Genomic DNA, 10,449 nt, shown 5'->3' on the forward strand with positions numbered 1-10,449 from the left:
GCGATTATTTTAATCGCGGCTTCATTTCCCTCTGCCGATCTGGCTAATCTACATGCCTCCGTCGACGGAGGCATGTAGTTTAGACGCACCCTAGCTGTGCATGTGGATACCTGCAGATAGGAAGCGAGTAACCACAGATTTGCAGGGCTTAACTCATCTTGTCCTGACTTTCACCTCCCAACTGCACATCCCTATTCAAAGGACCCCTTCCTGAGCATGGCAGGGTCCTGTTGGAAAACTGCTTCAGGGAGGACCCGGTAGTTACTGAGTTTACTGAGTCCTTGGGCCAAGAAGGAGGCAGTAGAAAGGAAATAATATCCCATTCCATTCCTAGGGTCCTACCCCACCCCTCCACTTCCAGAAGGAATGGCACTGACTAGCTTCCAAAAAGGCTTTCTTGGACAGAAGGTGTTTGATTGCAGTTGTGGTCCAGCCAAGTGCTGGGTCATGTATTACCACCCATACATATGTAGTGTGGCATGCAATGGGTGTATGGTGTGTGCCCAGTCCGTATGTGTGGGAGTGCTCGCAGTGTGTGTATTTTCCTGTGCAGAGTGCGGAGGGTGTTCCCACAGTCCATATGTACACACCTAGTTTCGGTGACTGTGTCTGTACAATGTGTCCATGCATTGGCGGGTGCCCACAATCCTTGTGCATGCTCATATGCACGTGTGTGTCTGTGCGCATGCACGTGTGTGGCTGAAAATCCTCACGGCCCGTGGATTTTAGGGACCGCCGGCAGCAAGTGCAACCTGCATTCTGCTAACACGGCTTTTAGCAACACAGGGCACACTGCTCAACCCCCGCCTCAGCTGGGGAAGTGTGACCCACATGCCTAGTGGGTGTGGATCACTGTCCCATGTAGTGGCACTCAGACCACTTACAGTGAGAGATAAGAACAAGGGAGCTCTACAGCCTAAGCTAGGAGCCAGCTGGTTTTATAGCTCAAGCTGTAGTGGTTCCTACACTAAGCTCCAGAGGCACCAGGTTTGAATCTGCCTGGTGGCAGCTACAAGCAGGGATGTGGGGCTTGTGGTTACGGAAGCACCAGCAATATCCCAGCTATTTGGGCTGAGTGCCCTGGAGGTGCAAATTCCAGGGGTGCATGTGCCTGCCAGGGCAGGAATTCCAGCTGAGATTCTTGGCGGATCGTCTCCCCCTGGGAGAGGCGCACTGGGGATTTGCATGAGCGATACAAACATGCCAGTTGTACTTAGGGTTGACAAATAATGTAAACCACACAATCTGGTTTGAGGGAAGCGACTTCACCACAATTTATTTTAGCGCTTTAAACATCACGCCAAACTCTGTCGTGAATTGCTAAATTAATGCCGGGCTGCCATTTAAATGGACATCTTCAGATCACAAGCATGTTCTGGGGCGAACGGTTTCCTTTGAAATGGTTCCCACCGCTTAAAGGCTGCGCAGAGAAAAAATGTGCCCAGATCTCTGTGGCTGCCAACATGTGGAGGCCACATGGCTCGGCTGCGATCGGCCCCGCTGAAGCTGGAGAAGCACCGTTTGAGGTGAATCGATTGCCCAGCTAATTGCAGCGCGCTGCGCAACGTGCGGGCCACTAGCTCCTTGCTTGACGGGAGGGGGCTGAAGCAAAATGGAATTGTGTTCCAAGCTATTTGCATTGCGGGAGATGGACGCGTCCCAGGAAGGCAGCTGTTTGTCCGTGCAACGTGTTTTCCGAGCTGCTCCTGAGAGAGCCCAGCTGTGCAGTGGTGCTGGGGCAGAGGAGGAGTTTGTTCAGGGGGGTAATTATGCCAGCTGTATAGCCCTCAGCGGGTGGAAATCAGGACTGCTGCTGTGGAGGACACTAGGGCAGGGCTGAACCCCTGACAGAAAAATCAAACCCAACAGATTCACCTGGCCAAGGTGACAGGGCTCCCCATCGTAAATCTCCCTGTAATGTGGGACATTGCCCCAGTACTGCAAGCTGGTTGAGTGCGTGTGTGTGGATGTGGGTAGCAGCTGCACGGGCGGAGGAGGGGGCGAGAGTCTACGTGGCAGAGAAGTTGCAGGCCCTGTGCTGCGGCACGGCTCTCTGAGGAAAGGAACCCGATGTCCAAAGAACAGCCAGCCACTGGCTTTGTCCCAGGGGTCCCTGGCAGCCCTGGTCCTGCCCTGCCCACACCACCCCAGGGGCTGAGAGGCGAGCCCATTGTCCACCTCCCTTTCAGAGCCGGGGGTTGCTGTGCTGAGCCCACCATCCCGGGAGCCACTTAGCGCGAATAGTGAGGGGAGCCGTCAACCCGCCGCCATGACCCCACCCTTGTCGCACCCGGGCTCCTTCGCGGCGTGGGAGCTCTCCTCCAGCCCGGTGGCCAGGCCGCGCGCACGCACTGCCAGCCCACCAAGGAGCCAAAGGGAAGGGGCCCCCCAGCCGCAGCACACCACAGGCGAGGTCTCATTGGCTTCCCTGTCACCGGCCGGAATGCCAGCTCTCGTGGCTCAGCCTCTCCCTTTATGGTTCCTTTCAGCTCGGCGGCAGGAAGAAAAAAGAAGCGTCAGGGTCCCAGCTTCTGACCGGGTTCGTGAATATGTCTCTGCCTAGAAATGCAAAGACGAATTAACCCGTCAGTATGTCCTGTCCAAAGCCCTGGGAAAGAACCTCTCCCCTGCCCCGGGGAGGCCAAGATCCCCTCGGAGTCTGGCCTAGCAGGAGGCACTTTCCCCAGGCCTCTCCGGCAGCCTCAGCACAGCTGACCTGAAGTGGACTCAGAAAGCCAGGGGGAGGCCAATGCTAACGAGCCTCTTTGCGCTTCCAGCGGTGGTTGTCTCTGGCGGCGGCGGGGACATTTTGAAGAGCGGGGGGTGCCGAAATCCAGTCCCCTTCCCCCGTCCACCACTCGCCCCAGCTGAAACCAGGAACAAAGCCTGGCACATGGGAATCCAGGTGCAGAGGCTAACAGGGCCAGCGGCAGAACCCCTGGTGCGCAGGACAACGGCCGGGGGCCTGGAGGTGCTGCAGCATCCCCCCCTCGCATCCCTAGAACTGTTTGTTACAAAGGCCATAACGTGGAGAGGGCCCAGGGCTGTCCCAAGGGGCTAGTGATTCAGGTGCACCTGAAAGGGGGCGTGAGTGTGAGAGAGCCCCGAGCACCCATCCTCTGTGGTCGTCCCGTGCTGGGCACCCACAGTCATCAGGTGCTTTTTACACTCTTGGGCAGGACGGTGGCTGCAGCCCTCCAGCCCAGCCCAAGCCTGAGGGGCTAGTGCACACTCCCCTGAAATGTCTGCCTCCCCGCCTGCTGGTAGCAGGGCAGCTCAGACAGTGTCCTGCCCCCTTTCTCTCCCGCAGCACGTCCCCTCTGGAGTCCTGCGGGCCCGCCTTTCTAGCGTGTCCTGAAAAACCCACACACAGACAGTGCGTGCATGCACGTGCACGTGTGTGTGCATGTGTGTGCAAATGCGCTCTCCCCCTATTCCTTCAAAAACAAACCCTGGGCTACTCTTTTGCCAGGGGGCACAGGGCTCTTGGGCAGTTGTTGAGCAAGTGAGCCCTGGCCAACATCCAGGAAGCAGCTCCCAGGATAAATGCTCCCACGTCTCCTGCAGCTGCCCCTCCCTTTCACACAGGCGTCCCAGCATGCAATGCCAGGGTGCCCAGTCCAAGGCAGAGCATTGCCTGTGGGGCCTTTGCCATGGGCCACGCTGCCCTGGTAAAGATGGGGGCACATGCAGCACCCTGTTCTGTCCTTGCAGCTGGCTGCTGCAGGCCCCAGCAGGAGAAGGCTTGAGTGGCCTTGCTCAGGGGAGAATGAGGTTTACACGTTGCAGAGGGTCGGGCTCCCCAGGGCTCCCCGACTGCCAGGCTCTGAGAAGCAGGATCTTCCAGGAGTCGATCTTCCCTCAGCAGGCTCAGTGCAGCGTTTGCGAGACACCATCCACCGCCTGTCACTTGCCACCTGTTATGCCTTCTGCGAGACACCATCCACCGCCTGTCACTTGCCACCTGTCACGCCTTCTATTATTATTATTTTTTTAAACAAATACAACCTAATTGGGTGCCGCAGGGCGCTGTGCACGATGCCATTCATCACCCGTAATGCGGCTTCTTGTGTGGTAAAAATGTTATCACCACGGTGCAGCACTGGCAGGCCGGAGCACGCCCAGGCCTCTGGTGCAAACTGCCAGCTTTCCCCTGCGGCCCCGTGGGCGGCTGGGGGCGTCCCCGCCGCTATTAGAGATCAACGGGAGAACAGGCCCAGGATCCTTCAGCCCCGTTGCCGTGGCATCCCAAGCTTGGGCTTGGAACAGGAGGGTCTGAGGGACAGCGCCGCACCGCGCAGGATGACAGAGTCAAAGAAGCTGGAATTGATGCTGTTCCAAGAGCCAGTCGCCTCGGCACAGCCCCAGGGAATTCAGAGCTGGAAGGAGGCCCCTTTCCATGAGGTAATGGCTGAATGACCCAGTTGAGCCTGGCTCGTCTGACTGGTGGGAACTGAGAGGCATTTCCCTGAAGCTAGCAAGGGGAATCGGCCCCTTGTCGCCACACACAGCGACGTGACTCCTGTTTCTGACGGTACGGGAGTCAGTAACCTTGCCCCAAGCAGGACAGTGCATTCCTGCCATGCCAAGCCTCCCCTACACCTCCTGGGCTAATTAATTCACAACTCTGAATTAATGGATCCTTAAGGAAAGAGAGCGCCCTTCCTACATATCCTCCTTTTCTGATAGGGGGTGGGGTGGAGCCCCGTGGGGGTTAAGTTGTCTGCACAACTGGGCTGCTTTTGGCTATTTTTTTCTTTTGGTTTAAAATACATTTTGTTGTCCGTTTCAATGAAAAAACAGAGCCTTATAGGGACTTCCTACAATAATAAACAGGAAACCATCATACATCCTTAATATAACTGTACCCATGGGCTACATCTACATTGGCATCCCTTTCCGGAAAAGGGATGCTAATGTGACGAGTCGGAATTGCAAATCCGCGGGGGATTTAAATATACCCCGTGGCATTTGCATTTACATGGCTGCCGCTTTTTTCCGGCTTGGGGATAAGCTGGAGAAAAGCGCCAGTCTAGACGCGATTCTCCAGAAAATAAGCCCTTTTCCGGAGGATTTCTTATTCCTACTTGAAATAAGAAATCCTCCGGAAAAGGGCTTATTTTCCGGAGAATCACGTCTAGACTGGCGCTTTTCTCCGGCTTATCCCCAAGCCGGAAAAAAGCGGCAGCCATGTAAATGCAAATGCCACGGGGGATATTTAAATCCCCCGCAGATTTGCAATTCCGACTCGTCACATTAGCATTCCTTTTCCGGAAAGGGATGCCAATGTAGACGTAGCCTTTGAGTGGGAACCCCTTGCAGATATCAATGCCTGCCTTTTTAAAAACATGTTTCTTTCACGTTAAAGTTTTGAAATAAGATGGATGTATCACAAGTATAGTAAGCACCCTACAAGTACCCATACCTTTTAAATGGCTGACCATTTTAAACTGCCATTGCTTGTTCTAAAATATTATAGAGATTTGTGAGCCCTTGAAACATTTCACTTTTGAGTTAGACCTTTGTGGGTGTGGTTTTTTTGTAACTATATTATTTTAAACTTTAATGACTCTGAGTTGCTAGAGTGACCCATGGCATTCAGCCAACTCCTGACGTTTTATTTAAACTGCCCAATAGTGTTCTACAAACTCGGGAGATTTTATTTCATTTCATAGTAATCAGAGCTCACCATCCTCACCCACCCATGGGCTACGTCTAGATTGCATCCCTTTTTCGTAAAAGGGATGCAAATTAGACGTATCGCAATTGCTAATGAAGTGGGGATTTAAATCTCCCCTGCTTCATTAGCATAAAAATGGCTGCCGCTTTTTTTCGGCACGGAGCTTTGCCGGAAAAAAGCGCCAGTCTAGACGTGGATCTTTTGGAAAATAAAGCCCTTTCCAAAAGATCCCTTATCCCTTATTTTAAGAGGAATTATTTTAAGAGGGATAAGGGATCTTTCGGAAAAAGCTTTATTTTCCGAAAGATCCGCGTCTAGACTGGCGCTTTTTTTCGGCAAAGCTCCGTGCCAAAAAAAAGTGGCAGCCATTTTTATGCTAATGAAGTGGGGGAGATTTAAATCCCCGCTTCATTTGCAATTGCGATATGTCTAACTTGCATCCCTTTTACGAAAAAGGGATGCAGTCTAGACACAGCTTTGTGTTAAGCACACTTTCTGGTGGGTTGGCTCATCCTACAACCCCAAGAGTCTACCACAACCTTTCAGAGTTTTTTCTGTACATGGGACCCTTTGCACAAAGTCACAAGAGCTAGCTGGGTTCTCACAAACTTTATTTTGTACTTATTTATACGGTTACATCTACACAGCCATATTTGGAATAATTTACTCTGCGTCGACACAGCAGGCAGTTATTTTGAAATAATGTCGAAATACTGTCGAGCTGGAGGACTTCTTACTCCGACTCCTGTAACCCTCATTATATGAGGAGTAAGGGAAGTCAGAGGAAGAGAGCTCTAGTTCAAAATAAGTGCTGTATAGACGCTCCCAATTTCAAAATAACCTATTTTGAATGAGCTACACCATTGGTGTAGCTCAATTTGCGTCACTTATTTCGAGTGAAGCCCTGCATACAGACCTTGAAAACAAACCAGGATGTTTCTCCAAAACATTTACTCATTTAAGGGCCACACAAACAGTCACAAAAGCCCTTTTCAATAGATTTTTATATGTACAGCGGCCTACGTTTATATAGCATATTTGTCGCTCTCCATTCTCTGACTTAACCCCTTTAGATTTCTTACAAATAGTCTTTTACCTACGCAGGGTTCTATAACGTTTTGTGTACACCGGACGGTCAGTATAATGCTCTAAGCAGGTGTCTTCTGGTTTGGTCAATTTCTTTAAAATGCTGTCAGGGTCTTCACCATATTGCACTGTATTTACCTTGCGCTCAATGTTCTTGGCCTAAGCACAGACAGTGCATAGCACAACGTATGGCAATGAAAGGTGACTGGTCCCCAGTGGCAGAGGCAGAGAGATCAGGTCTCTGTGTAGGACAGGGTTAAGAGTCGCCTTTGTCGAGAGGTTGTCAGACTTCCCAGCCCATCCTCTACACTCAGCCTGGCCAGTGTTTTTCCCCGCACTACTCACGTGGGGCAGAGGCGTTTTCACACACGCTGTCAGCATCCTATGTCTTTCGGTGCCGGACGGTGACTGCCCCCAATTCCATTAGCTGTGATAACTGTCAACTCCAGCTGGCTCTGCTCTTCCCAGGGAAGTGAGCTGACATTTTAGGCTGTCTGGACACATTTGGGTACAGGCAGTCCCCGGGTTACGTACAAGATAGGGACTGTAGGTTTGTTCTTAAGTTGAATCTGTATGTAAGTCGGAACTGGCGTCCAGATTCAGACACTGCTGAAACTGACCGCCAGTTCTGACTTACATACAGAATCAACTTAAGAACCCCAGGCGTCCCCAAGTCAGCTGCTGCTGAAACTGATCAGCAGCTGATTCCAGGAAGCCCGGGGCAGAGCAACTCTGCCTGGGGCTTCCTGTAGTCAGCGCTGGTCAGTTTCAGCAGAAGCTGACTTGGGGACGCCTGGGGCAGAGCAGCTGGGGTGCTACTGGACCAACCCAGCAGCACCCCATCTGCTCTGCCCCAGACGTCCTGATTCAGCCGCTGCTGAAACTGACCAGCAGCGGCTGAATCAGGACCTGGGGCAGAGCAGCTGGGGTGCTGCCGGGTTGGTCCAGTAGTGCCCACGGGCGCTGCAGGACCAATCGGCAGCGCCCCAGCTGCTCTGCCCCAGAGTCCAAAACAAAAGCCTGGTCTGCTGGGGGGGGGGGAGCACACTAGCTGCGCCCCCCCCCCCCAGCAGACCAGGGACACGGGGAGCAGAGCCGCAGCGGCACCGGCACCCAAGTGGCAGCAGCAGCGGTTCCCGCGCTTCCGAGGCTTTGCTCTGGCAAAGCCTCAGAAGCGCGGGAACCCGCCCGGTGCCCCTGGTCTGCTGGAGACGGTCTCCAGCAGACCAGGGGCACCAGAGCAGCTTACGAACGGGGCTTTCTCGCCCTGACTTCCGGGGCGAGAAAGCTCCGTTCGTAAGTGCGGATCCGACATAAGTCGGATCCGCGTAAGTCGGCGACTGCCTGTATTTATTTTAGGTTTAAGATCCACTTAAGCAGAGGCCATAATTCTTCTTTAATGAGCAACGCTCCGTCTCCAGCTCCCAAGCTCTCTTAGGGATGACGCAGGTGCTGGGGACCACAGGGTGCTCAGAGAAAGAGGCTGGAAAAATAAGAGACTATGTTATCTCCATGTGCTTCTCTGGGCAGGGCAGCCCTCGGGCCTGCTCAGAGCTGCAGGAGGAGGGATTTCTCAGCATAATTCAGCACACGGCTTGTGGTTTGGATCCATGGAAGACCAATCACACTGTCATGGTGCCATGGGGCTGGTGTGTCTGACACAGCCCCCGCAGTCTTTGAAAAGCTTTCCCCTACGACAAGGATTAAGGACAGCGTAAACAGCAACATGCTCATTACGCTTTTACGCTCATGATGTGGTACTGGCTCAGCTAGTTCCATGCCAAGCCTCCTTCTAAACTCCTTATAGCCATCATCCTTGGCATCCTCTTCAACCATTTGTATCAGCATTGAGCAAAACCAAGGTGGGCCCGGTGCGTCTTCACAGTCTGCTGAAATGCTGTGCTGGGCCTTCGGGTTATCTAGAAAGGCATCATCAAGCTGTTGAGAGATTGTCAGGAAGAAACAGTGTAGGTCCCCCTGCAAGCTCAGGTCGGTTCCCAACGCCATGACACCCCATCCCTGACCTCCCCTGCTTAACCGTTCATTTACCTGTGCAACGTCTATTTCGCTCACCTTGTCTGACTCCCAGGAGCAGCAGTCATCTTCCTCCTCCAGGGCAAAAGAGACATTGTGTCCATCAGACTGTCTCAAAAGTGCTTTGGGTTTGGGGATCGGGTTCTGGAGTACCCATCAGCGTCTGGGCCAAAGGGCTCCCATCGGCTTCTCTCTCCTTGTCGGAAAGGTCACTGATGTAGCGTTTTCTCTACGGGAGGTCCAAGGCCCTCAGCACTAAAACAAAGTCTGAAGTTCTGATGGGGGTGGGGAAGGCATCCATGTTTCCTTTCAGTGTGTCCACGATTTCTAAAACACATGTTTTTGGAATGAGATGGCCTCTTCTGTGCACCACTAGGACTTCTGGGGAGGTGCTGTGCTCTCAGTGGTAGCGGCAGAAGGAGGAGGAGCTCTTAGAGGAGTCATACAACCCTCTTCTGGGCAGGTCACTCCGTCCCAGAAACCGTCCTCTTTGGTCAAATCCGCTCTTGGGGTGGTCCTCTGCAACCCAAACCAGTGGCATAGCGAGGGACGGCCAGGGAGGGGCAGTTGCCCCCGGGCGCCATGCTAGGGATGTCGCCAGTTTAGTCGCCCTCCATTCCCTCTGTCATCCCTCGGCTCGCCTGCTCGTCCTCCATCCGCTGCCGCTGGCTGGAGCAGCCTCCTCCTTACCTCTCCGCCCCCAGCCTGACCCTCCTCCATCTCTGCCGACAGGTTAATGCGTGCGGGGGCCTGGCCCCAAACTGGAGGGGATGGGGGAAGATGCGGTACAAGCTCCCCTGCTCCCAGGCTCGGGTTCATCCATGGGCCAGGTTTGGGGGGGGGAGCACAAACTTTTCCTTTGACCACGGGCGCATAACACTAGCTCCCCAGGTTCAGTTCCTCCTGTGGACATTATACTAGCACCTTGTTGTTTCGCAATGGGCTGCTTTGGTCTTTTTAAAGGTTATACACAATGCATGCTCTCCAAGTTCACACTGGCAAATGTCAGTCACCTGGTAGAGTCCCCACCCACCCTGATCAGATGTAGAAAATGGAGGAAGGGGCCGGAGTGTGCGGATAAACAGCTAGTTAAAACTGCATCCCACAGACCTTGCTCAAAGCCCGTTTTCTCCATCTCCAGAACCCAGGCGAGTATCTCTGACCTTCTCCAGGGGTGAGTCTGCAGCAGCTGTGAGCAGCTGTTCTGAACCAGGCCTTGAGTTGCTTGTGCAGGAAAGTGTGTCAGATGCAAACGTGCGGCGGTGAATTATGTGACGTCATGTCCCGCTAGGTATCATTAATAAAACTGGCGCAGGAGCCTATGGAGTTGTTGACGTGGACGCTGGGTGTGCCCGCTCCTCCCTCCGACCCCCAGCTGTTTGCTACAGGGTATGGCACTGCCCTTCTAATGCACCTCCGCATGCAGCACAATCTGCGCCTCGTTCCGGAACAGATGCCTCACTCTGGAACTTTGTTAAACAGAACTCCACGGTGTGTTGCTATTAGGTGCTGGCGATCAATTCTGGAGCAAGGTCAGCATTCCTTACATACATCCCAGGTGAGCTTAGTCAAGAGATTCCAAACGACACTGTTTCCTAACGGATCTCACAATGTAACGTTACGGAAATTCTTTTGCTGAAGCCAGGTCG

At 53.3% G+C, this 10,449-nt stretch overlaps 1 long non-coding RNA gene across 1 annotated transcript; it reads right to left on the bottom strand.

Annotated features, from left to right (window-relative positions):
• Nucleotides 1-1,364: 1,364 nt before the first annotated feature.
• Nucleotides 1,365-10,044, bottom strand: LOC142819951 (uncharacterized). Its single transcript, XR_012897640.1, has 3 exons — nt 9,911-10,044; nt 2,353-2,559; nt 1,365-2,319 (listed from the first exon to the last, which is right to left on the bottom strand). It is a non-coding gene; the product is annotated as an uncharacterized LOC142819951 (long non-coding RNA).
• Between the last annotated feature and the right edge of the window lie 405 nt (nt 10,045-10,449).

This window comes from Pelodiscus sinensis, chromosome 25 (genome assembly GCF_049634645.1).
Source record: "Pelodiscus sinensis isolate JC-2024 chromosome 25, ASM4963464v1, whole genome shotgun sequence".
Classification (NCBI taxonomy): Eukaryota; Metazoa; Chordata; order Testudines; family Trionychidae; genus Pelodiscus; species Pelodiscus sinensis.